Source organism: Hypanus sabinus, chromosome 3 (assembly GCF_030144855.1).
Source record: "Hypanus sabinus isolate sHypSab1 chromosome 3, sHypSab1.hap1, whole genome shotgun sequence".
Lineage (NCBI taxonomy): Eukaryota > Metazoa > Chordata > Chondrichthyes > Myliobatiformes > Dasyatidae > Hypanus > Hypanus sabinus.
In genome coordinates, this window is record NC_082708.1 from 15,079,556 (window position 1) to 15,105,482 (window position 25,927).

A 25,927-nucleotide genomic window follows, 5' to 3' on the forward strand; every position below is an offset into this window, starting at 1 on the left:
GTCCTATATCTCTTGCCCTATAACCTAAGGTTGTGACCACCCCTCTCCCCCACCATTCTAAACATCTGGCCAGGAGAAAACTCTTCCTCACTTCAGGTCTGGCCAGTCCTCTCAGAATTTTTGAATAAATCTAATTGACCTAATCCCTCCTCATCCAGCAGTCTTTCCATGTCAGGTATCTTGGCCAATCAAAAGACCGAAGATAATTTCCATTTGATGTCAAGACCCACCCACTACAGATATTCTCTCTTCTCCTGTCTCTCATACACGTCCAAAAGTGCATAAACCAGGTTCAAGGACAGCTTCTATCCTTCTATCTCATCGTTATCAGACTCCTGAACAGTAAAGTAGACTCTTGGCCGAACAATTCAAAGCATTATGATTATTTACTTGCATTGTATTTTCTTCAGTAGCTATTACATTTTATTCTGCATTGAAACTGCTTGACCTTACTTACCTCAATGCACTGCATAATGATTTGATCGTTATAAACAATATACAATCTTTTCACCGTATCTTTTTACATGTAACAATAATTCACCAATACCAGTACCATTACAGGCTTCATTCCTGCTCATTCAGCTGCCTACATATTAACCTGGCCAAGAGAGTAACCTGCTAAGTTCCTAAGAAAATGCTGGAGGGACTCAGCAGGTTGGGCAGCATCTATGGAGAGGAATAAAGAACTGACGTTTCCCTGAGACCCTTCATCAGGACTCAGCCCCAAATGCTGGCTCTTTAAACACACTATTCCCATCTCCTGCAACTCTAGTTTAAACCCCACCGTACAGCAATCCCACCACCATCTCGAAGGATCTCACTGTCCCTGCTCATGGACTGTGTGTCCCACTCCCATCAGGGAGCAGGCTACAAATCATCCACACTAGGACAACCAGACACAAAATCAGTTCCTTTCCTAAGCAGTAAGGCTGATCAACACCTCCACCAACTATCCCACCCCTCCACACCCTCCACCACCATTCCTATCAGCTACCATATGTAGAGCCTATGGACATATATTCAATCTATGTGTATGAACTATCTTATGTATTTAGATTTATTGTGATATTTTTTATTATAGTTCTCATTATCTTACTGTGTTTTTCTTGTGCTGCATCAGATTCCGAGTAATAATTATTTCGTTTTCCTTCACACTTACGTAGAGGAAATGACATTAAGCAATTTTGAATCTTGTCATTTTGCCAGGCAAGGTTTGGCTGGTGTGGAACCTGCTGACTTTCTTTGGTCATGCCCCATAGAGCAGAGCTTACTGGTTGTAATGTTAAAGCAAACAGGCTGATATTACCTCAGGCTGTGAAACCTGAGACCACACTCGGTATTACTTACCACAGGCATTGCAATGGCTGCATGGAAACGCAAAGGCTGGCCTGTTTACGTATGGACATTTGATGCTGCAGAGATGCCTGTGCCAAACTTAGAGAGACCAACAGATACTACAGCAAATGCAAGGTATTGCTGACGCTGTCAAAGAACATATAATGTGTAACTTGGAACATAATACACACAATATACTGAAGAAACTCAGCAGGTGGGAGATAAACATTCGACGTTTTGGGCCACAATCCTTCTTCAGGACTGGAAAGGAAGGGGGAAGATACCAGAATAAGAAGGTGGGGGGGGGGGGGGGGGAAGGAATACAAGCTGGCAGGCGATAAATGATGCCAAGCGGGTGCGGAAAGGAGAATGAAGAAAGAGGCTGGGCGATGATAGGTGGAAAAGGCAAAACAGCTGGAGAAGAAGGAATCTGATAGGAGAGGAGGGTGGACCGTGGGAGAAAGGGAAGGAAGAAGGGCTCCAGAGGATGGTGATAGACAGGTAAGGAGAAAAGTTCACAATGCTGTGCTGAACTAATTTAACTAAACATCACTTTTTCCTATAAAATGCCAACATCTCTCAATTCTCTACACATCGATGTGTCTCTTATTGTATTTGCCTCCACTACCATGCCCGGCAGCACATTCCAGACACCCATCACACTACATAAAAAAAAACAAACTTGCCCTGCATATCGTCTTTGAACTTAATCCCCACAATTTAAATACCTGTCATCTAGTATTAGATATTTTAGCCCAAAGGAGAAGATGCCAGCTGCCTACTCTGTCTATGCCTCTGATAATCTTACAAAACTCTATCTAGTTCCCTAATCAGGCACTGATGTTCCATGAAAACAACCCAGGCTTGTCCAACCTCTCCTGGTAGCAGATACCCTCTGGACCAGGCAGCATCCTGGTAAAGCTCTTCTGGCCACCCTTCACAGGCAATGCCTCAGCCTCGTATCTTCAGTTACTCAGGTTCAGTCTTCACCTCCAGTCCTCTCTATGAGTTCTCTCTCCAGATGTGTGAGTTTCCTCCAGGTGCTCCGGGTTTCCAGTCATATCCCAAAGGTTTAGACCATAAGACATAGGAACAGAATTAGGCCAGTTGGCCCATCAAGTCTGTTCCGCCATTCAATCATGGCTAATCCTTTTTACGACGGGGATTGATAAGTTTGTGGCCTAAGGTAGAAGGAGTCCATTTTAGAAAACCTAGCACATTTATTTTTCAACATAGTCCCCTCCTACATTTACACACTTAGTCCAGCAATCGTGGAGCATACAGATCTTGGACCTCCAGGAAGTGTCCACAGCAGGGGTGAGTGATAAGTTTGTTGCCTAAGGTAGAAGGAGATGAGTTATACAGCTCTCCTTATATGCACATGCAGTTCAACTCTTTGAGTGATTACACAAAGTTTGAAGTTGATAACTCATCAGGGGTGGCCTAAGGTAGAAAGCGATGTTATTAACTTCAAACTTTCTGCATAATCACTCAGAGTTGAACTGCATGTGCATATAACTAGAGCTGTATAACTCATCTCCTTCTACCTTAGGCCACAAACTTATCAATCACCCATCTGTGGACACTTTCTGGAGGTCCAAGATCCGTATGCTAACCACTGAGCTAAATGTGTAAATGTAAGAGGGGACTATGTTGAAAAATAAATGTGCTAGGTTTTCTAAAATTGACTTCTTCTACCCTAGGCCATGAACATATCAATCACCCCTCCTCAACCTCATTCCCTGGCCTTCTCCTCATAACCTTTGATGCCATGTCCAATCAAGAACTTATCAATTTCTGCCTTAAATACAGCCAGTGACCTGGCCTCCACAGCTGCATGTGGTAATAAATTTCACAAATTCACCACCATCTGGCTAAAGAAATTTCTCTGCGTCTCTATTTTAAATGGACACCCCTCTATCCCCTTTGTACTAGACTACGCACCATGGGAAACATCCTTTTCACACCTACTCCGTCTAGGCTTTTCAACATTCGAAAGGTTTCAATGAGATCCCCCCTTATCCTTCTAAATTCCAGTGAGTACAGACCCAGAGCCATCAAATGTTCCTCATATGATAACCTTTCATTCCCGGAATCATCCTTGTGAACCTCCTCTGAACCCTCTCCAATGCCAGAACATCTTTTATTAGATGAGGAGCCCAAAACTGTTCCCAATATTCAAGGTGAGGCCTCACCAGTGCCTTATAAAGCTTCAGCATCACATCCTTGCTCTTGTATTCTAGACCTCTTGAAATGAACGCTAACATTGCATTTTTCTTCCTCACTACTGACTCAACCTGCAAGTTAACCGTTAGGTTGTTCTGCACAAGCACTCCCAAGTCTCTTTCCATCTCAGATAGTTGGACTTTCTCCCTGTTTAGAAAATAGTCCGCACATTTATTTATTCTACCAAAGTGAATGACTATGCATTTCCAACATTGTATTTCATTTGCCACTTTCTTGCCCATTCTCCTAATCTCTCTAAGTCCTTCTGCATCCTACCTGTTTCCTCAACACTACCTGCTCTTCCACCAATTTTCGTATCATCTGCAAACTTGGCAATCAAACCATCTATTCCATCATCTAAATCTTTGATATACTGCATAAAAAAAGCGGTCCCAACACCGGCCCTGTGGAACACCACTAGTCACTGGCAGCCAACCAGAACAGGATCCTTTTATTCCCACTCACTGCCTCCTACCAATCAGCCAATGCTCTAACCATGCCAGTAATTTCCCTGTAATACCATGGGCTCTTAACTTGGTAAGCAGCCTCATGTGTGGCACCTTGTCAAAGGCCTTCTGAAAGTCAAAGTATACAACATGCACTGCATCCAGTTATCTATCCTACTTGTAATCTCCTCAAAGAATTCCAACAGGTTCATTAGACAAGATTTTCTCTTAAGGAAACCATGTTGACTTTGTCCTATCTTGTTCTGTGTCACCAAGTACTCCGTAACCTCATCCTTAACAATTGACCCCAACATCTTCTCAACCACTGAGGTCAGGCTAACTGGTCTATAATTTCCTTTCTGTTACTCCCTCCTTTCTTAAAGAGTGGAGTGACATTTGCGGTTTTCCAGTCCTCTGGCATCAGGCCAGAGTCCAATGATTTTTGAAAGATCCTTACCAATGCCTCCACAATCTCTACTGCTATCTCTTTCAAAACCCTAAGCTGCAGTTTGCCTGATCTGGGTGACTTAAGTACCATTAGGTCTTTCTGCTTTTTGAACATCTTCTTCCTTGTAATAGTAACTGAAATCATTTCTCTTCCCTCACACCCTTCAACATCTGGCACACTGCTAGTGTCTTCCACTAGCAGTGGAAGACTGATGTAAAATACTCACTTAGTTCATCTGCCATCTCCTTGCCCCCTCCCCACCATTATTTCACAATTTGACAAAATCTATTCCATCTAGTCCTTTTACAGTATGGGATTCCCAGTCAATACGTGGAAAGTTAAAATCACCTACTACAACAACCTTGTGCTTCTTGCAACAGTCTGCAATCTCCCTACAATTTTTTTCTCCCTGACTAGTAACTCAACCCTTCCTCCTTTAGTCTTTCCCGCTCTGTCACAACTGAAACAATAGAATTCCAATATACTGTGCTGCCAGTCTTGCCTCTCGTGCAACCAAGTCTTACTAATTGTTACAATGTCATAAATCCAGATGTTGATCCATGTCCTGATATCATCCATCTTTCCTACGATAGTTCTTGCAATGAAATATACAATCAAAACATTAGTTGCACCATGCTCAATCTTTTGATTCCTGACTTTGTCTGTGATCTCCCAACGTCTGTCTCCACAACCTCTCCAATATCTGTTCTGGTACTCTGATTTCCATCCCCCTGCAACTCTAGTTTAAATCTGTCTACTACTAAGCTGCATATGATTGGAAACTGTGATTTTCATTTTGATGGTGTGTTTTCCGGCTGGTTGAGCGATCTGCTGCTTTGTTGTCTCTGTGGGAGTTTGTTAAGGTTTGGAGTGGAGTGTGCTCCTCTCCGATTGAGGCATGAGCGAAGTTGAAGTCAGCACCATCTGCCCGTGCTTGGCCGGTCTTCCCTTCCCTATCACTAGGCTGCTGTTGGAGAAAAATGCAGAGTCTTGGGATCCATGTTGTCAGGACTGAGCAGCGAAGCTGTGGACTCATTCTGAAGGACTTTGAGGTTCATGTTGTTTGTTTTCCTGGATTCTGGTTACAATTTTTTTTGCTATATTTAGCAGTTTGATCAACGTGGTTGACGTGGTCTGAGGCACTTCAGTGAAGAGTGGTCCTGCAGCCTGCACTGCACTAGCAGCGTAGTACTGAGCTGAACTAAACTGAACACTACTGGACCCCAGGTTTGATGTTTGATATTTTATGTGTTGTTCACTCAGTTTTTTTGACACTTGCACAATTTGTTCTTTTTTTTTGCAAGTTGGGTGTTTGAGGTTTTCTTGAATGATTCCATTGTGTTTCTTTTCCGAAGATGAATTTTCGAAAACAGAACACTTGCAAAGCGCTCCTTCACCCACCATTTGGAAAATCGGGCCACTCCTCCCTCTTGCTGCTGCCGAGGTACCGGCAGCAGCTGAAACAAGAGGCAGCCACAATTTAAAATTCCACTGCTGATCCAACCAATCGGTCTTTGATGACATCAACTGGAGTGTCTTCCACGATGAGGATGTCTCGAGTTCACAGATGGGGTCACGAGTTTCATCTGGAAGTGCATCAAGGATGTTGTCCCGCAGAAATCGGTCAGGGTCTATCCAAACCAGAAACCCTGGACCAACAGTTCCGTGCGAGCAGCACTTACTGCGCAACACAGAGCTTACATTGCCAGTGACCAGCAGGAGCTCAAGAAATGCAGCTACGATCTGTGCAAAGCCATCAAGGCAACAATACAGGGACAAGATTCAGACACAACTCTACACCAACAACACACATCGCTTATGGCAAGGTCTGCACACCATCACAGACTTCAAAGCTAAAAGCAATGGAGTCTCCAACATCGCTGCTTCTCTCCCAGATGAGCTAAATCTTTTTACACTCAATTCAATTTTGCCAATACTGAGCTCCTGAAAAGACGGTTATCTCTGAGGCCGAAGTACGCAGGTGTTTCCAATGAGTGGACAGTCACAAGGCTGCAGGTCCAGACGGCATCCCAGGGTGAGTACTCAGGATGTGCACAGCACAACTGGCAGGTATGTTTATAGAGCTTTTTAATCTCTCCCTCTCCCAGTGTAGTGTGCCCTCTTGTTTCAAATCATCCACCTTTGTTCCTGTACTCAAAAAGACCAAGATAGTATGTCTGTATAACTTGTGTCCTGTTGCATTCACCTCAATAATGAGCAAATGCTTTGTGAGGCTGGACAAGGACTACGTCTGCAGTGTGCTACCATGCACACTGGACCACCTGTAATTTGCCTACTGACACAACAGATCGACAGATGACGCAATAGCCACAGCTCTACACACTGTCCTTACACATCTGGAGAAGGTGGATGCTTATGTGAGAATGCTGTTCTTGGACTACAGTTCAGCATTCAACACCATAATTCCCTCCAGGCTCAACAAGAAGCTCAGAGACCTCGGCCTTCACCCTGCCCTGAATAGCTGGATCCTGGACTTCCTGTCAGATCACCGGCAGGTGTAAGAGTGGGCTCCCTCACCCATGCCCCTCTGACCCTCAACACAGGTGCCCCTCGGGGCTGTGTCCTAAACCCCCTCCTTTATTCTCTGTATACCCATGACTGTGTCGCCACCCACAGCTCCAATCTGCTAATTAAATTTGCTGATGACATTATACTAATTGGCCTAATCTCAAATAATGAGGCTGCCTACAGAGAGGAAATCATCACCCTGACACAGTGGTGTCAAGAAAACAACCTCTCCCTCAATGTCACAAAAACAAAGGGGCTGGTTGTGGATTACAGGAGGAATGGAGACAGACTAACCCCTATTGACATTAACGGATCTGAGGTTGAGAGGGTGAACAGCTTTAAGTTCCTCAGCATAAATGTCACCGAGGACCTCAGGTGGTCTGTACACACTGGCTGTGTGGTGAAAAAGGCACAACGGCACCTCTTTCATCTCAGAAAAGTTGAAGAAGTTTTGTATGGACCCCAAATTCTAAAAACTTTCTACAGGGACACAACTGAGAGCATTCTGACTGGCTGCATCACTGCCTGGTATGGGAACTGTACTTCCCTCAATCACAGGACTCTGCAGAGAGCAGTGCGGACAGCCCAGCGCATCTGTAGATGTGAACTTCCCACTAATCCGGACATTTACAAACACAAGTGTGTAAAAAGAGCCCCAAAGGATTATTGGGGACCCGAGTCACCCCAACCACAAACTCGTCCAAATGCTACCATCCGGGAAATGGTACGGCAGCATAAAAGCCAAGACCAACAGGCTCCAGGACAGCTTCTTCCACCAGGCCGTCAGACTGATTAATTCACACTGACACAACTGTATTTCTTTGTTATATTGACTGTCCGGTTGTACATACGATTTATTATAGATTACTATAAATTGCATATTGCACATTGCACATTTCGACAGAGAGGTAACAAAGTTATTACTCCCTGTGTATATGAAGGATGTAAGTAATAAAAAGTCAGTTCAATTCAGAGCTGTATTCTGTATACATACTTTGATAATTAATGTACTTTGAATCTTTGAAACAAGCTATTCATCCCACCAAATCCACACAGACTAGAATGTAACCCTTGGTATTGATCACATGTTTCAGCACTTTCAAATACCAATTCAGATTCAGTAGACAATAGACAGCAGGTGCAGGAGTAGGCCATTCGGCCCTTCTAACCAGCATCGCCATTCACTGTGATCGTGGCTGATCATACACAATCAGTACTCCATTCCTGCCCTCTCCCCATATTCCTTGACCCCATTATCTATAAGAGCTCTATCTAACTCTCTCTTGAATGCATCCAGAGACTTGGCCTCCACTGCCTTCTGGGGCAGAGCATTCCACATATCCACATATGCAGAAAAGGTTTTTCTGCATTTCTGTTCAAAATGATTCTTAAACTTATTCTTAAACTGTGGCCTCTAGTTCTGGACTCACCCATCAGCAGGAATATGCTTCCTGCCTCCAGCGTGTTCAATCCTTTAATAATCTTATACGTTTCAATCAGATCCCCTCTCATCCTTCTAAATTCCAGTGTATCAAGCCCAGTCGCTCCAATCTTTCAACGTATGACAGCCCCGCCATTTCGGGAATTAACCTGTAAACCTATGCTGAACTCCCTCAATAGTAAGAATGTCCTTCCTCAAATTTGGAGACCAAAACTGCACACAATACTCCAGGTGGGGTCTCACCAGGGCCCTGTACAGCTGCAGAAGGGCCTCTTTACTCCTATACTCAATTCCTCTTGTTATAAAGGCAAGCATGCCATTCAGATTAGTTTATGTATCACATGCTCATCGAAACATACAGTGAAATGTGTTGTTTGTGTTAACAATCAACACTACCTAAGGGTGTGCTGGAAACAGCCCACAAGTGTTGGCATGCTTACATGCCCACAACTTACTAACCCTAACCTATACATCTTTGAAATGTGGTGGAAACTGGAGCACCCATATGAAACCCATGCAGTCACGGAGAGAACGTACAAACTCCTTATAGACAGCGGGAGGAATTGAACCCCAAACCTACAATCATTGGTGCTGTAAATGTCCTGCCTATTTCATCCATGCATCAAAGTCACCCAGTTCAACTACTCTACCCTCTATCAATGATTCCGCCAATCTTTGTTTCATCTGAGAACTTGTTGATCATGGTTCCAAAATACACATCCAAATTGTTCATAGACACTCAATGGCCACTTTATGAGCTACACCTATTCACCTGCTTGTTAATGCAAGTATCTAATCAGCCAATTAAGTGTCAGCAACTCTGAAAGACATGGTTGAGAGGTTCAGTTTTTGTTCAAACATCAGAATGGGGAAGAAATGTGATCTAAGTGGCTTTGACAATGGAATGACTGTTGGTGCCAGGTGGGGTGGATAGACTGTCTCAGAAAATTGGATCTCTTAAAATTGGGATTTTAATGCACAGCAGTCTCTAGAATTTATAGAGAATGGATCAAAAAACAAAAATAAAGTATCAGTAAGCAGCAGTTCATTGAGTAAATTGCCTTGTTGCTGATGGTGGTCAAAGGAAACTGACTGGTGGCATAGTGGCATCAGCGCTGGACTTTGGGGCGAGAGGTCCCAAGTTTGAATCCCTTGCACGCTCCCCATTCATGCTTGGTTTGAGTGTCGAGCTAGCAACTCGATCTCATAAAAAACAATATCTGGAGCAGGATGGGCTCCGCCAGGTTTCAGATGCCCAAGACACGCTGTACGATGCCTATCACCAAAAAGATTGGCGCCCTGGCTCCACCAGGTGTTAAGGGTACACGCACGTGCAAAGATGGCTGTATCAGTTTAAGCTGACAGAAAGGTGACAGCAACTCAAATAGTCACACGTTACAACAGTGGTGTGCAGATGAGCATCTCTGAACGCACAGCAGGTTGAATCTTTAAGTGGTTTAGCTGTAGTTGTTGTTCAGAGCGAACATCAGGATGGAGAAGGAATGTGTTCTAAGTGACTGTGACCACAGAATGATCGTTGGTGCCAGATGGGGTGGTTTGATTATCTCAGAAACTGCACATATTCAGCAGAGTTTACAGAGAATGGTAAAAAAAAAATCTAGTGAGTGGCCTGTAGGCAAAAATGCCTTTTAGTGAGGGATGTCAGAGGAGAATGGCCAGACCCGTTCATGCTGACAGGAAGGTGATAGTAACTCCAACAGTCATGCGCTACAGCAGTGGGGTGCAGAAGAGCATCTCTGAATATACAACACGTTGAACCTTGAAGTGGATGGGCCACAGCAGCAGAAGATAGTGAACGTACACACAGTGGCCACTATAACAGGTACAGAAGGTGCCTAATAAAGCAGCCACTGAACGCGTTTAAGGAGGCATTAAATAGAATTTTTGCATAACATAGGAATTCACCTAATCAGCCAATCGTGTGACAGCAACTCAGTGTGTTAAAGAATGCAGCCATGGTCAAGATGCTCAGTTGTTGTTCAGGATCATCAGATCAGGGATAGTTGATGGGAATCGTGAAATATTACATAACAAGGAAATATGGGACACATAGGAGGCCTACTGCACAATACAGGCCCTTCAGCCACAAGGCTCTGCTGAACATGTACTTGCTTTAGAAATTACAGGGTTACCCGTAGCCATCTATTTTTCTAAGCTCAATGTACATATCCAGGAGTCTCTTCGAAGACCCTATTGTAACCACCTCCACCACCAATGCCAGCAGTCCATTCCACGTACTCAACATTCTCTGTATAAAAAATTTACCCCTGACATCTCCTCTGTGCCTACTTCCAAGCAACTTAAAACTATGCCCTCTCATGTTAGCCATTTCAGCCCTGGGAAAAAGCCTCTGCCTATCCACACGATCAATACCTTTCATCATCTTATACCCCTGTGAGGAACGGGACTCATGGAATTGGTCTCAGAAACAGCATAGATTCAAAAAGCCGAGTGACCTCATGAGAGAATAAAAGAATTAGAGTGACAGGCAATTGGAAGCTCAAGCCAGCCTGAACAGAGAGATTCTGTACAGTGATCACCGAACATTGCCAGCACCAAATGATGTTCCCAAACTGGAAGTGGAACAAGTGAATTATAGCTTTTAATGTTAACTATGTTGGAACCACACTCAGTGGCCACTTTATTAAGCACCTCCTGTACAAGGCATTTTCATCCACAGAACTGCCACTCACTGTATTTTTTTTTTGTTTTTAACACAATTCTCTGTAACTCTAGACTGTTGTTTATGAAAATCACAGGAGATCAGCAGTCTCTGAGATACTCAAACTACTCAGTCTGGACCCAACAATCATTCCACAGTCAAAGTCGCTTCGATCACATTTCTTCCATTTTCTGATGTTTGATCTGAGCAACATCTGAATCTCTTAACCATGTCTTCATGCATTGTTACTGCCACATGATTGGCTGATTAGATATTTGCATAAACAAACAGGTAAATGGGTTTACCTACTAAACTGGCCACTGAGTGTATATATTTAATTGGATGATGCACCATCAATAACTCACTCTAAGACTTAAAGGCGAGATATCGGCTTTTATTGACTGGAAGAAGGAACAAGCAGTGGTTGACCACCATACTACATCCTGGAGACTGAGAGGTCGGGCTCAGGCCTTGATCGCCTTTATACCGGGGTCTGTGGGAGGAGCCACAGTAGCAGTCAGCAGGGGGCTTGTCCAGATAGGTATATGTAGTTCACCACATTGGATTTATCACAATTACTTGAATGATTAGCCCACTAGTGTGGCTGCTAGAACGATAGAACAACTGTCCAAGCAGTACAGGCATTTATTCTGATATGGAGTTTTTAAGATTCTATTAATGAGCTTTAATGCACTGCTTTGCTTGAGTTATTTAAATAATTAACACGATAATCACTATTCAGCACCTTAACAAACAAAAATGCCTGCTTATCTACACAACAGTCAAAATCAAAAGTGAATTTGAGTCACTGTGGCCTTGTTGTCAGCTTGAACCAGTCTGGAGATTCACCGCTGACCTCTCTCATTAACAGGGCATTTTCCCCCATAGAACTGCTGCTCATCTGATTTTTTTTTTGATTTTTTTTTCATACAATTCTCTGTAAACTCCAGAAGATCAGCAGTTTCTGAGATACTCAAACCACCCCATATAGCATCAACAATCATGTCGCGGGCAAAGTCACTTCAATCACAGTTCTTCCCCATTCTAATATTTGGTCTAAACACCAATTGAACCTCTTGACCACGTCTGCATACTTTTATGCATTGAGTTGCTGCCACGTGATTGACTGATTAGATATTTGCACTAACGAGCGGGTGTACAGGTGTACCTAATAAAGTGGCAACTGAGTGGCCAGCATTTTCTGTGTGCCTATGAAATCTGAAAATAGGTGGCTAAAAAGATAAAACTGAATAAATGCCTTAGAGCGAGAGGGTGGCAGAAAACGTTAGAGGCAGGGATAGCTGCCAAAGACAGAATGATTAAAATCCGGCGTACTGAAACTATGAAGAACATAGAGTTCTCAAAGTACTGAAAATCAAGAAGTAAGGACCGAGCAATCTTACTATAAAGATGTAAATCTTTAAGGTGCGGCTTTGCTGAAATGGAGCCAATGCAGGTCAGGGAGCCCAGGAGCAATGAATGAACAGGATTTGTTACCAGTAGTGTGCTATTTTTAACTTCAAGCTGCTCAAAGTCAATATTGTTGAGCTGAACAGGGAAGGTCTAATGTTCAGTGATTATCATTTATTGAGAAACAGTATGGAATAGGCCTTTTGGCTTTTGAGCCGCGCTACCCCGCAACCCCCGATTTGAACCTAGCTCAATTTACGATGAACAATTAACCTACCAACCGGTATGTCTTAGGACCGTGCGAGGAAACCAAGGGATCCAAAGTGCACCCACACAGTCACGGGGAGAAAGCAAAAATTCCTTACAGACAAGCAGTGGGAATTGAGCCTGGATCGCTGGTATTGTAAAGCATTATACTAGCCACTATGCTACCATGTCACCCATGTTGTTATTGATTATGTTTTTGATCATAAAGTTGGTTAAACATCCTGACACTGATTGTTCTGATATGGTGCTGTAACACAATTTTCAATGATTGTTTTCAGTTTTTGTTCATATTTATTATTTATTGATACTGCATAATTTCACACCTTTCTGTTTGGAAAGGTGGTGGTAAAACACCTTAGAATCTAACACCATAAGACCTAGGAGCAGAATCAGGCCATTCAGCCCATTGAGTCTGCCTCGCCATTCTATCATGGCTGATTTATTATCGCTTTTAACCCCATTCTCTTGGCTTCTCCCCTTGCAAATCAAGAACCTATCAACCCCTGCTTTAAGTATACCCAATGACTTAGCCTCCACAGTGCTTTGTGTAGCCCTTATGTGTGAGGTTATGGAGTTTGGAAGGAAGAATAGAAAAACAAATCATTATTTAAATGCTGCAAGACTACAAAATTTTACAGTGGAAAAGATTTATTTATCAGTACTTCATTCAGCCCAACACTGATTCCACAACCTATTTATATGCTAGCATTATTTGTTTTTCTTTTTGTATTTGTACAGTTTGGAATGTTTGCACATTGGTCATTTTCCTGCCTTTGCCTGAGTGCAGAACTTCTGTTGTGTTTCTTTGTGTCTACTGTGAGTGCACACAAGAAAATGAATCTCATGGGAGTACATGGTGCCATGCACATACACTGAGAACAAATTCACTTTGAACGTCGAACTTTGAAACTTGAACAGTTATGGTGAGATTCTTGCACATCTGACCATTCAGAGCTGCAGGACCACCACAGCGTTTGATCTTTTTTATAAGAGGCACTCCAATGAAGCTGCCATACAACCAAGTGAAGCCATTCAAGAACATGGCTCATTGCCATCACTATTCCATCAAGAAAGCTGCTCATCAAAGAATTGTCACCCTGCCATCTTCTCAGCAGCTTGCTTGTCTGTATGTTTGCTTGCTCTCTTGAATGAGGTATGTATGTGCCTCGTGCAGTGTTTGATTTGCACCTTGTCACTGGGGGAATGCTGTTTCACTTGGCTGTATTAATGCATAGTTGAATAATAATTAAACTTGAACCTGAATTTAGGAGCACTCGGGGAAGGGCAAGAAATGCCGGTCTTACCAGTGACACTCACAACCTATGAGCAAAACAAATCCAGCTGTACCACTGTATAGAAGTGAAAAGCCGTACTATTTGGTGGGTAACATTTGCGGTCTAACTCAACTCACACTTGATTATTGCAGCTCGGAAAATAACAAATTAGCTCATACTAGAAAGCAACTGCCCTTCATCTGTCATTCTTCACCTCATTGGATTTGAACAGCAAGCACAATAAAACTGGCCTTTGGCAACACACATTGTGAACTCATTGACTTCCACAAACAAACAGAAAATCTGCAGATGCTGGAAATCCAAGCAACACCCGTAGAATGCTGGAGGAACTCAGACCAGGCAGCATTTATGGAAAAGAGTTTTGGGCTGAACCTGAAGGAGGGTCTCAGACTGAAATGTCAACTGTTAACTTCTTTCCATAGATATTGCATGACCTGCTGATTTTCTTTTGTTTGCGGAAGTCAATGAGTTCACAATGGGTGTTGCCAAAGGCAAGTTTTATTGTGCTTGCAGTTCAAATCTAATGAGGTGAAGAAGGACAAATGAAGGGCACTTGCTTTCTAGTATGAAAGCAGGGGTTGAATAGTGAACCTCATGTTAATTATTTAAATAACTCAAGCAAAGCAAAGCTTGCATGTCTTAATGACCCAGAGAGCTACGTTGGCTGGAGTTGGGCCTTTATGCTTTGGCTTTTGATAGGGTGACCCAAGCCAAACAGGTCAAAGGGTAGAGTCCAGACTAAGAATGGTCCACCTCTCATCCATGGCTCAGGGCTGACTGGTAAAACAAAAAACTTTTAAGAAAACAGCAATGAAGAATACTTCTACATCCGAGTGCGACTGTATTCCTGAGTCTCCACCTGGAACTTGCACGACTGACAGTAGTGAAAACTCAGCTACTGACACGATGAAGGAAGCCCTGATCACCGCCAGAGATGGAGGACCTTCGTTGCCACCCTAAGTGTCAGTGGTGTAACGGGCAGTAGAACGAGAGAGATAATAAAAGCTGAGAGTGTTAACCAGGCACTAATATTTACTTTTTTTGCTTTCGCCCCAAACAAATGAAGAAAGTCTTCCACTTGGGTGCTAACTAGTATATTTTTCCATATGTTTCCTTTCAATTTGGTCTCAGGATGTAGAAACATAGAAACATAGAAAATAGGTGCAGGAGTAGGCCATTCAGCCCCTCAAGCCTGCACCACCATTCAGTATGATCATGGCTGATCATCCAACTCAGAACCCTGTACCTGCTTTATCTCCACACCCCTGATCCCTTTAGCCACAAGGGCCATATCTAACTCCCTCTTAAATATAGCCAATGAACTGGCCTCAACTGTTTTCTGTGGCAGAGAACTCCACAGAATTCCTGTGGGCCGTATTATTTAATGCCTCATCACCCCTTCAGCTGAACTGTGGCTTAGCCCAATTTGAAAGGATCTGGGGAGTTATAGTAAAGCCAGACAAGGTGAGAAAGCCTGATTTTCCAGACCCAAGATACGATGACCTGAAACGTTAGCTCGGTCATTCCTCGGATGTAGCCTGACCTGCTGCCTACAGCTGTTCGGTGGAGAGCATTCTAACAGGATGCATTAACATCTGGTTTGAGAGGCCACCGCACAGAATCGGAAAAGGCTGCAGGAAGTTGCAAACTCTGCCATCTCCATCGTGGGCACCTTCAAAAGTTGGTGCCTCAGAAAGGGCAGCATCCATCTTTCAGGACCTGCTGTCTTCTCAATACTACCATCTGGGATGAGGTACAGAAGCCTGAAGACACATTTTAGGTATAGCTTCTTTCCCTTCGCCGTCAGATTTCTGAGCAGATGGTGAATCCATGAACACTACCTCACTGTTTTTGCCCTCTTTTTGCAGCACTTAATCAGTTTAATTTTTTTTTAAATACTGTATGTATTTCTTATTGTAATTTATAGCATTTTTATGTATTGCACAGTAGCACTGCTGCCAAACGACAAATTTCACAGTATATATCAGTAATATTAGCATATATTTGATTCACCATCATCCCAGGACATGCTCTCTTCTCACTGCTGAAGGTAGAAGGTACTGGGGCCTCAGGACTCACATCACTAGGTTCAGGAGCAGTCACTACCCCTCAACCATCAGGCTCTTGAACCAAAGGGGATAACTTCACTCAACTTCACTTGCCCCATCACTGAACTGTTCCCACAACCTATGGACTCACTTTCAAGGTCTCTTCGTCTCATGTTCTCGATATTTATAGATTATTTATTTATTATTATTATTTCTTCTTTTTGTATTTGCACAGTTTGTTGTCTTCTGCTCTCTGGTTGAACGCCCAAGTTGGTGCGGTCGTTCATTGATTCTTTTATAGTTATAGTTATACTCTACAAATTTATTGGTTATGTCTGCAAGCAAATGAATCAGATGTTGCATATGGTGCCATATATGTACTTTGATAATAAATTTATTTTGAAATTTGAACTTTGATTCTGATTCTCTGTGCTTCCAATATTATTTGTTTTTGAAGCGGATTTTCTTCATAAATATGACGCAACAGCAAACAGTCTGCTGGCAGAACTTAGCAGCATCTGTGGGCCAAAACCCTTTGCGGAAAGAGAGTGGAAAAAATTTACAAGGATGTTACTGGGATTTGAGGACCCAAGTTACAGGGAAAGTTTAAATATATTAGCACTTTATTCTCTGATTGTACAGACCTTGTGGAGTGAAAGTTGAAATGTTTATAGGAAATCTAAACAAGCTGCCAGTGGAAGGGGCATATGCAGGTTCAATTATAACACTTAAAAGAAGTTTGGATGGGTACATAGATGAGGGGAGTTTGGAGCGACATGGTCTGGGTGAGGGTAGATAGGACTAGACATAAGATCAGATCAGCATGGACTAGATGGGCCAAAAGGCATGCTTCTGTGCTGTTCTGTGCATCTGACATGGAGGTTGTTGAAAGACCAACTGCGCAGGGTACAGGACAGGTATGTTCTAGTCAGAAGGAAGAACAAGGATGGCAAGGTAAGAGAACCTTGGATTTTATGAGATGTGATGAATTTCAGCAAGAAGAAAAAAAGGAGAAGTATGTAAAGCTAAAGAAGCTAGGATCAAGCAGAGGGATTATGAAGAAGCCAGAAAAGAATTCAAGAAGAGATTTGAGAAAGCTAGAAAGCATGAAAAGTCCTTGGTAAGCAGGATTAAAGAGAATCCCAAGGCATTTTATTAAGAGCATGAGGATAACTGGAGGTGAGGGTAGGATCAGTCAAGGATAAAGGGAGGAACATTTGCTTGGATGTTGGTGAAGTCATTAAAGTGTATGTCATGTCAGTATTTACCAAGGACAAGGATGTGGAAGATAGGGAGATCATTGCAGAGCATATTGATATGCTGGGGCATTTTAAGGTAAAGCAGGAGGTAATATTAAAGAGCATTAAGGTGGATAAGACCCCAGAGACTGATGGAAAATACCCCAGGTTATTGAGAGAGGAAAGAGAAGAAATTGCCAGGACCTTGTCCAATATCATCATGTCCTCTCTAGCCACAGCTGAGGTCCTGGAGGACTGGTGAGTAGGTAATGTTGTTCCATTATTCAAAAAGGGAACCAAGGATGATCCTAGAAACTATAGACTGATGAATCTCAGGTCAGTGGTAGGGAAGTTTCTGGAGAGAATTCTTAGGAATAGGATTTATGTGCAAATGAAAAACTGTGTGAGGCAAGTCATGTCTTACTAATTTGATTGAGATTTTAGACAAGGTGATGAGGGTGACTGATGAAGTTAGAGTTGGGGATGTTGTTTGCCTGGATTTTAGTAAGGCGTTTGTCAAGGTCCCCCGTGGGAGGCTTATCCAGAGGATTAAGATGCATGGGATCCATGCTGAATTAGCCTTTTGATTCAGAACTGGCTTGCCCATAGAAGACAGAGGGTAGTGGTCAAAGGAACTCATTTTTCTGGAGGTCTATAATTAGTGGTGTTCAGTAGGTATCTGTGCTGGGACCTCTGCTGTTGGTAATGTATATAAAAGAACTGGATAAAAATGTAGATGAGTGGGTTAGTAAGTTTGCGGATGATATGAAGATTGGTTGTGTTGTGGATAGCAGAGTAGATTGGAAAAGAATACAACGGGATATAGATTAGTTGTGGATATGGGAGGAGAAATGGCAGATGGACTTTACCTGGCCAAATGTGAAGAGTTCTACCTTGGTTACATCAAATACAAAAACACAGTACACTGTTAAGTGCAGGATCCTTAATAGTGTTGATGAGAAGAGGGATCTTGGGGTCCAAGTTCATAGCTCCCGGAAAGTGGCTACACAGGTTGATAAGGTGGTTAAGAAGGTGTATGGCATGCTTGTCTTTATTAGTCAAGGCATCAAGATCAAAAGTCAGGAAGATATGTTGCATCTTTCTAGATCTCTAGTCAGGCTACATCCGGAGTATTGCATACAGTTCTGGTCACCCCATTATAGGAAAAATGTTAAGGCTTTGGAAAGGTGCAGAGGAGGTTTACCAGGATGTTGCCTGGATTAGAGGGTGTGTGCTATCAGGAGAGGCTGGGAAAACTTGGATTGTCTTCTTTAGAGCAGCGGAGGCTGGGGGTAGATCAGACAGAAGTTTTAGAAGGTTCTGAGAAGCAAAGGTAGAATAGAAAGAGAATATCTTTTTCCAGGAGTTGAAATATCTAAAACCAAAGGGCATGCATTTAAGGTGAGAAAGGGTAATTTCAAAGGAGATGTAAGGGGCAATTTTTTTACACAGAGATCTGTGGGTGCCTGGGATGTGTTAGAGGCAGAAATATTGGAGACTTTTAAGAGATGTTTAGATAGGCAGATGAATGTGAATAAAATGGAAGGATATGAGCAATATGTAGTTAGTTAACCATTTGATTACTAATTTAATTGGTTTGGCACAACCTTGTGGAACTAAAGGGCCCATTCCTGTGCTCTACTGTTCTATGTTCTGTCTCGTGTCTCCATTTAAAGTCCATTGCAAAGTCTCCTCAAAGCTTTCCTTCTCTCCTGATGGGAGTTCTCTCACTGTCATAACTGTCTGATGTGGTGCAACTCCCTCTCACAATGTATGAAAACTACAGAGAGCTGTCAAGTCAGCAGAAAAGGTCACTGGCTGCAGTCTACCATCACTGCCAGACTTGTACATGTCCAGGACAAAGAAGCAGGCCGGAAATACCATTGCAAAAACCACCCACCCTGCAAACAGTCTTTTCCAAAAGCTCCCTTCTGGAAAGTGCTACAAGTCTATTAAAAACAAAAACTTCAAACTATCTTAGAAATTAATCTGATCATCCATTCTAGTTTGAAACCTCCCGACTCCCCCCTGTCAATTACCTCAGTCAGTACACTGCACTGTACCACTGTTTATAATAACATGCACAAAATGATGGAGGAACTCAGCAGGTCAGGCATCATCTACGGAAATGAAGAAACAGCCGAAGACCCTTCTTCAGGACTGGCCATTCGATGTTTCAGGCTGAGACCCCTTCTTCAGGACTCTTAATAACGGTCGTGGCAAGAAACGTCAACTGTTTATTCATTTCCATAGATGCTGCCTGACCTGCTGAGTTCCTCCAGCATTTCATGTGTGTTACTTTGAATTTCCAGTGTCTGCAGAATCACTCGTGTTTACACTTTTCATAATGCTGTTTACATTGTCAATACATGCTGGTATTTATATACATCTTTGTACATATTTTTCCATATCTGTACTTCTAACTTTATTTCAAATAATCCTTTGTTCTTTAGAAATGTTGAAAGGTGTTTTGCAAGAGACACCAACTCACCACAGCAAATTCCTAATACATGTAAATGTATGGGGTGAATAAAATTGATCCTTGATACATAATCCTTGATCCTGATCCTGCTATTCTCTGCCTCCTTGACCACATTCTCAGCAAGTTTCACTACTACAGCCACACATGCTGCATCAGGACTTTTCTTTGCCTGACCCGCTGTGGGGTTTTGCCCTGAATCGTTGCCAATTCCTTTCCTCCTACAGATGCTGCACAACCTGCTGAGCTCCTCCAGCAGACTGTTTGTTGCTGCGGATTCTGAGATCTACAGTTTCCAGCTGACATTCATCCAATAATCAGGAATCAAAAGATTGAGCATGGTGCGACTGCAGTCCTGAGCTGCGTACATTTCAATGCAAGAGGTTTGCAGGAAAGGTGCATGAGCTCAGGGCATGGATCAGCACCTGGAATTATGAAGTTCTAGCCATTAGTGAGACTTGGCTGCAGGAGGGGCAGGACTGGCAGCTCATTATTCTGGGTTCTGTTGTTTCAGACGTGACAGAGGGGGAAGGATTAAAGGAGGAGGGGTGATGTTACTAGTCAAGGAAGATATCATGGTAACGCTCTATCAGAGCAGACTGGAGAACTCGACAAGTTATGGTGGATCTGAGAAATAAGAAAGGTATGACCATATTAATGGGTCTATATTACAGACCACCAAGCAGTCCTTGGGAATTAGAGGAAAAATTTCTAGGGAGATTGCAGACTGTTACACGAAATATAAATTTGTTATAGTAGGTGCTTTTAACTTTCCAATATTGACTGGGAATCCCCTACTGTAAAATGACTAGATGGGGTAGAGTTTGTCTAAGTGTTCAGGAAAGTTTCCTTCATCAGTACATAGCAGTCCTATGAGATAGTGTCTGATACTGGATCTGCTATCAGGGGAATGAGACAGAGCAAGCGACTGAAGTTTGTGTGGGTGAACAGCTTGCATCCAGTGACCACGACGCCATTAGTTTTAAAGTATGTATACAAAACTGATCTGTGGGTTGAGAAAGGCCAATTTTAATGGTATCAGAAATGATCTGGCAATTGTTGATTGAGACAGGCTGTTTTCTGGCAAAGGTGTATTTGGTAAGTAGTAGGCCTTCAAAATTGAAAGTTTGAGAGTGCAAAGCTTGTATGTGTCTGTAAGAATAAAAGGTAAAGTTAACAAGTGTAGGGAGCCTAGGTTTTCAAGTGATATTAAAGCCCTGGCTCAGAGAAAAAAAGGAGATGCAGAGCAGGTATAGTCAGGCAAGAAGAACTGGAGTGCTTATGGAGTATAAGAAATCCAAGAGAACACTTAAGAAAGAAATCAGGAGGGCTAAAAGAAGCCATGAAGTTGCTCTAGCAGACAAGGTGAAAGAGAATCCTAAGGGACTCTACAGATATGCTAAGAGATAAAGTATTGCAAGGGACAAAATTGGTCCTCTGGAAGACCAGAATGGAGCCAAAAGAGTTGAGGGAAATCTTAAATGATTACCTTGCATGTGTATTTTACACAGGGGATGGACACAGAGTCTATAGAAGTGAGGCAAAGAGGGATCAATATCATGGACCTGTACAGATTACAGAGGAGGAGGTGTTTGCTACCCTGAGGCAAATCAGGGTAGATAAATCCATAGGGCCTGACTGGGTGTTCCCTCAGACTCTACAAGAGGCAAGTTCAAAAAATCCTGGGGCCCTAGCTGAGATATTTAAATCATACTTAGGGACAGGGGAGGTACCTGAGGATTGGAGAATAGCCAATGTTCTTCCGCTGTTTAAAAAAGGCTCTAAACATAAACCAGGAAATTATTGGCCAGTATATCTGAAATCAGTTATTAGAAGGTATTCTGAGGGACTGGATATATGTATATATATATATATATATATATATATATATATATATAAGTGTTTGGATAGACATGGACTGAATGAAGATTGTCAGCATGCCTTTTTGGATGGTAGGTCATGTCTAACCAATTTTACAGAGCTCTTCAAGGAAGTTACCAAAAAAGTGGATGAAGGCAAGGCAGTAGATGACTTTATTAAGGCATTTGACAAGGTCCCACATGGAAGGTTCAGTCACTTGGCATTCAGTATGAGGTATTAAACTGGATTACGCATTGACTTTGCGGGAGAAGCCAGAGATTGGCTGTAGAGGGTTTCCTCTCTGACTGGAGTCTGTGAATACTGGTGTGCCGCAGGGATTGGTGGTGTGTCCTTTGCTGTTTGTTATCAATGCCAATGATCTGGATGATAATGTGGTTAACTGAATCAGCAAGTTTGTGGATAACCAAGATAAAGGGTGCAGTAGATGATGAGGACGGCTATCAAGGCTTGCACAGGGCCCTGCATCAGCTGGAAAAATGGCAGATGGAATTTAATGCAGATAGGTGTGAGGTTTTGCAATTCTGTAGGACCAACCAGGGTAGATCTTGCACAGTGAAGTGTGGGGCACTAGGGAGTGTAGTAGAACAAGGGATCCGGGAATACAGGTTCATAAAGTTGCGTCATAGGTGAAGAGGGTCATAAAGAAAGCCTTTGGCACATTGGCCTTCATAAATCAATGCGTTGAGTACAGGAGATAGGATGTTATGTTGAAGTCGTATAAGACATTGGTGGGGCCTAATTTGGAGTATTGTGCTCTGTTTTGGCCAACGACCTACAAGAAGGCTGGAAACAAGGTTTAAAGAATACAGGGGAAGCTTTCGAGGATGTTGCCAGGTCTGGAGGACCTAAGCTATAAGGAAAGATTAAATAGGTTAGAACTGTTTTCTTTAGAATGTAGAAGACTGAGAGGAGACTTGATAGTGGTATGAAAAATTTTGAGGGGTATAAATTGGGTAAATGCAAGGAGGCTTTTCCACTGAGGTTGGGTGGGACTACAAGCAGAGATCATAGGATAAGAGTGAAAGGTGAAATGTTTAAGGGGAATATAAAGGGAAGCTTCCTCACTCAGCGTGTCATGAGAGCATGGAGAGCAGAAGTGGTGCATACGAGCTCGATTTCAATGTTTAAGAAAAGTTTGGCCACGTACATGGGTATTACGGGTATGGAGTGCTGTGGTCCCAGTGCAGGTCGATGGGAGTAGGCAGTTTAAATGGTTTTGACCATGACTCGATGAACTAAAATGCCTGTTTCTATTTTGTACTTCTCAATGACTCTATTGTTCTCAATAATTTTGTTTTGAATTACATATTTATTTAGTTGTCTGAATTTTGACAGCTGCCATGATGGGATTTCACTGGACAACATGAAATATAGGAGCAGAATTAGGCCATTTGGCCCAACGAGTCTGTTCTGCCATTCCATCATGACTGATTTTTTTATCCCTCTCAACCCCATTTTTCTGTCGTCTCCCTGTAACCTTTGACACCCTTACTAATCAAGTAGCTGTCAACCTCACCTTTATATATCCCCAATGGCTTGGCATTCACAGCCATCTGTGACAATGAATTCCACAGATTTCACAGAGATTTCTTCTCATCTATGTTCTGGGTCCCAGCTGGGTGGAAAACATCATGAGTGGTTTCAGTACCTAAGAATAGCCGACCAAAAATCCTGAATGACGACCGTCCAGTGACCCTAACTTCAAACATCATGAAGACCCAAGAGAGGCTGGTGTTGGCTCTTCTCCAACCCCTTGTCAGATCAGCCCTCGATCCCCTGCAGTTTTCCAACCAGGGGCACACTGGAGTCAACGATGCTGTCATTTATCTGCTGAACAGATCCTACTCCCATTTGGATAAGCAGCGCAGCACAGTGAGGATTGTGTTTTTTTTTATTTCTCAAGTGCCTTCAATACCTTACTGAGGGAAAAAGCTCCATTCAGCCCAGGCTGGCACTTCCATTGCATCCTGGATAATGGACTGCCTGACCATTACCTCAGTTTATGAGGCTTTGGAGCTGTGTGTCAGACATGGCTATAAGCAGCATAGGAGACTGTATTCGCTCCCTTCCTGTTTACCCTGTATGCCTCAGACTTTAGATACATCACTGAGTCATGTCATCTGCAGAAACTCTCTGATGATTCAGCAATATTTGGTGTATAAAGGGAGGTTAAGAGGATGAATACAGGGTCCTAGTACAGGACTTTGTCAAATGCTGCATGCTGAATCATCTGCAGCTCAACATCAGTAAGACAAAAGAGATGGTGAAGGACTTAAGGAAGATTAATCCTACACCGCTCCTTTTACTATTGATGGAGAAGATGTGGATGTGGTGAGGACCTACAAGTACCGGGGGTGCACCTGGATGACAGACTTGAATGGAGCACCAACACAAGAAGGGCCAGAGTCGCCTCTACTTCCTGAGGAGACTGAGGTCCTTTGGAGTACCCAGGCCTCCCCTTCACATGTTCTACCAGTCTGTTGTCGCCAGTACAATCTTCTATGTGGTGGTGTGCTGGGGCAATGGCATCAACATGGGTGATGCCAACAGGCTCAGTAAACTAATTAGAAATTTGGCTCTGTTATAGGAGTCAATCTGGACACTCTGGAGGCTGTGCTGGAAAAAAGGACCCTTTGGAAAATCCTGGATTTTCTAGACGATGTTTCTCACCCTCTGCGTGCAAGCTCGGCTGGACAGAGCAGCACTTTCAATAATAGGCTAAGACAACTGCGCTGCTCCAAAGAGCGTAATATGAGATCATTGTTCCCCTCAGCCTATAATGAGTCAACCTACATCTGGGGAAGCCCATCCAGTCCATGTCAGCCTAGTTTTATGCCTAGTCTCATCTACCTGCACCTGGACTATATCCTATACCTCTCTCATCTACGTACCTGTCCAAACATCTCTTCCATGTGACATCAAAAAATAAGTTACCTTAAAAATAAGATGTACAAGATTTACAAATCAAAGATGACAAGATTCCCAAGTTCACACGGATAAGGTGGTAGTGCAAGAATTACCATAATATTGTACAGTACTGGGGGCAGATTCACACCGTCCAGATCAGAAGTGATGGTATAATTGTACAGGGCGTCCGCGATAGCAGAGTGTGGTAAACCAAACTAACCAGAGTTTAGCAGCTTGCTAGTGAGTGCAGTAGTGGAATGGGTTCAGTAGTGGGCTTGTGCTGCAGTGCTGAGAAGCTCTGAACATGCTGCAGTCATCAGGTGTTTCACCATGGCCTTATCTGGTTCCCTGGTTCAGGTTATTCACCTTTCATGAGAAACCCCTTCTCTCTCTCGCCTTCTCTATTCAACTTTGTCGCTGTCCTCCACTGCAAAATTTGACTTTGGAACTTCTTTGTCCAATTTAAATACTCAACATCAAAGTAAACTTTATTATTGAAGTACATACATGTTACCACGTACTTCCTTCATTTTCTTACAGCCATTCACATAAAAATAAAGTAGTAGAATAGAAATTTATGAAAAATTATACAGAGACAATGGCAACAATGAAGTCAGACTGGCAATGAAGTTGTAAGTTTGGATGAAGTTATAAGGAACCAAAAGTGGTATTTCGTCAGTATTGCTGTCACCCGCTTGCACGGTCTATCAGCTCAAAGGACCATAAGACATAGGAGCTGAATTAGACTATTTGGCCCGTCAAGTCCGCTGCACCATTCCATCATGGCTGATTTACTATCCCTCCCATGCACTTACTCATCAACTTTAAATATTCCCAATGACTTGATGACTTGTTTCCCATTGCCATCTCTATCCTCTGGCTAAAGAAATTCCTCCTAATTTCTGTTCTAAAGGGACAAGAAAACCAATGAATACTATCTCATTATTCATATTTTGCCTATTTGGAATCTATAGTAATTTTTAATGTCTTGCTCTAAACTACACCAAAAAACAACAATTTATGATAAAGTAACACACACAAAATGCTGGAGGACAGTTTATGTTTGGGCCGAGACCCTTCTTCAGGACCAGAAAGGAAGGGGGAAGATGACGGAATAGAAAGGGGGGGAGAGGGGAAAGAGGACAGTTAGAAGGTGATAGTTGAAGCTAGTTGGGTAGGAAAGACAAAGGGCTGGAGAGGAAGAATCTGATAGGAGAGGAGAGTAGACCATAGGGGAAAGGGAGGGAGGAGAGGATCCAGCAGGAGAAGATGGGCAGGGGAAAAGAGAAGAAGC

At 42.8% G+C, this 25,927-nt stretch overlaps 1 long non-coding RNA gene across 1 annotated transcript; it reads left to right on the forward strand.

The window, feature by feature from the left end:
• The first annotated feature begins 1,328 nt into the window (after positions 1-1,328).
• Positions 1,329-8,301, forward strand: LOC132391056 (uncharacterized). The gene is made up of 3 exons (XR_009511076.1): positions 1,329-1,470; positions 5,563-5,682; positions 5,811-8,301. It is a non-coding gene; the product is annotated as an uncharacterized LOC132391056 (long non-coding RNA).
• The last annotated feature ends 17,626 nt before the right edge of the window (positions 8,302-25,927 follow it).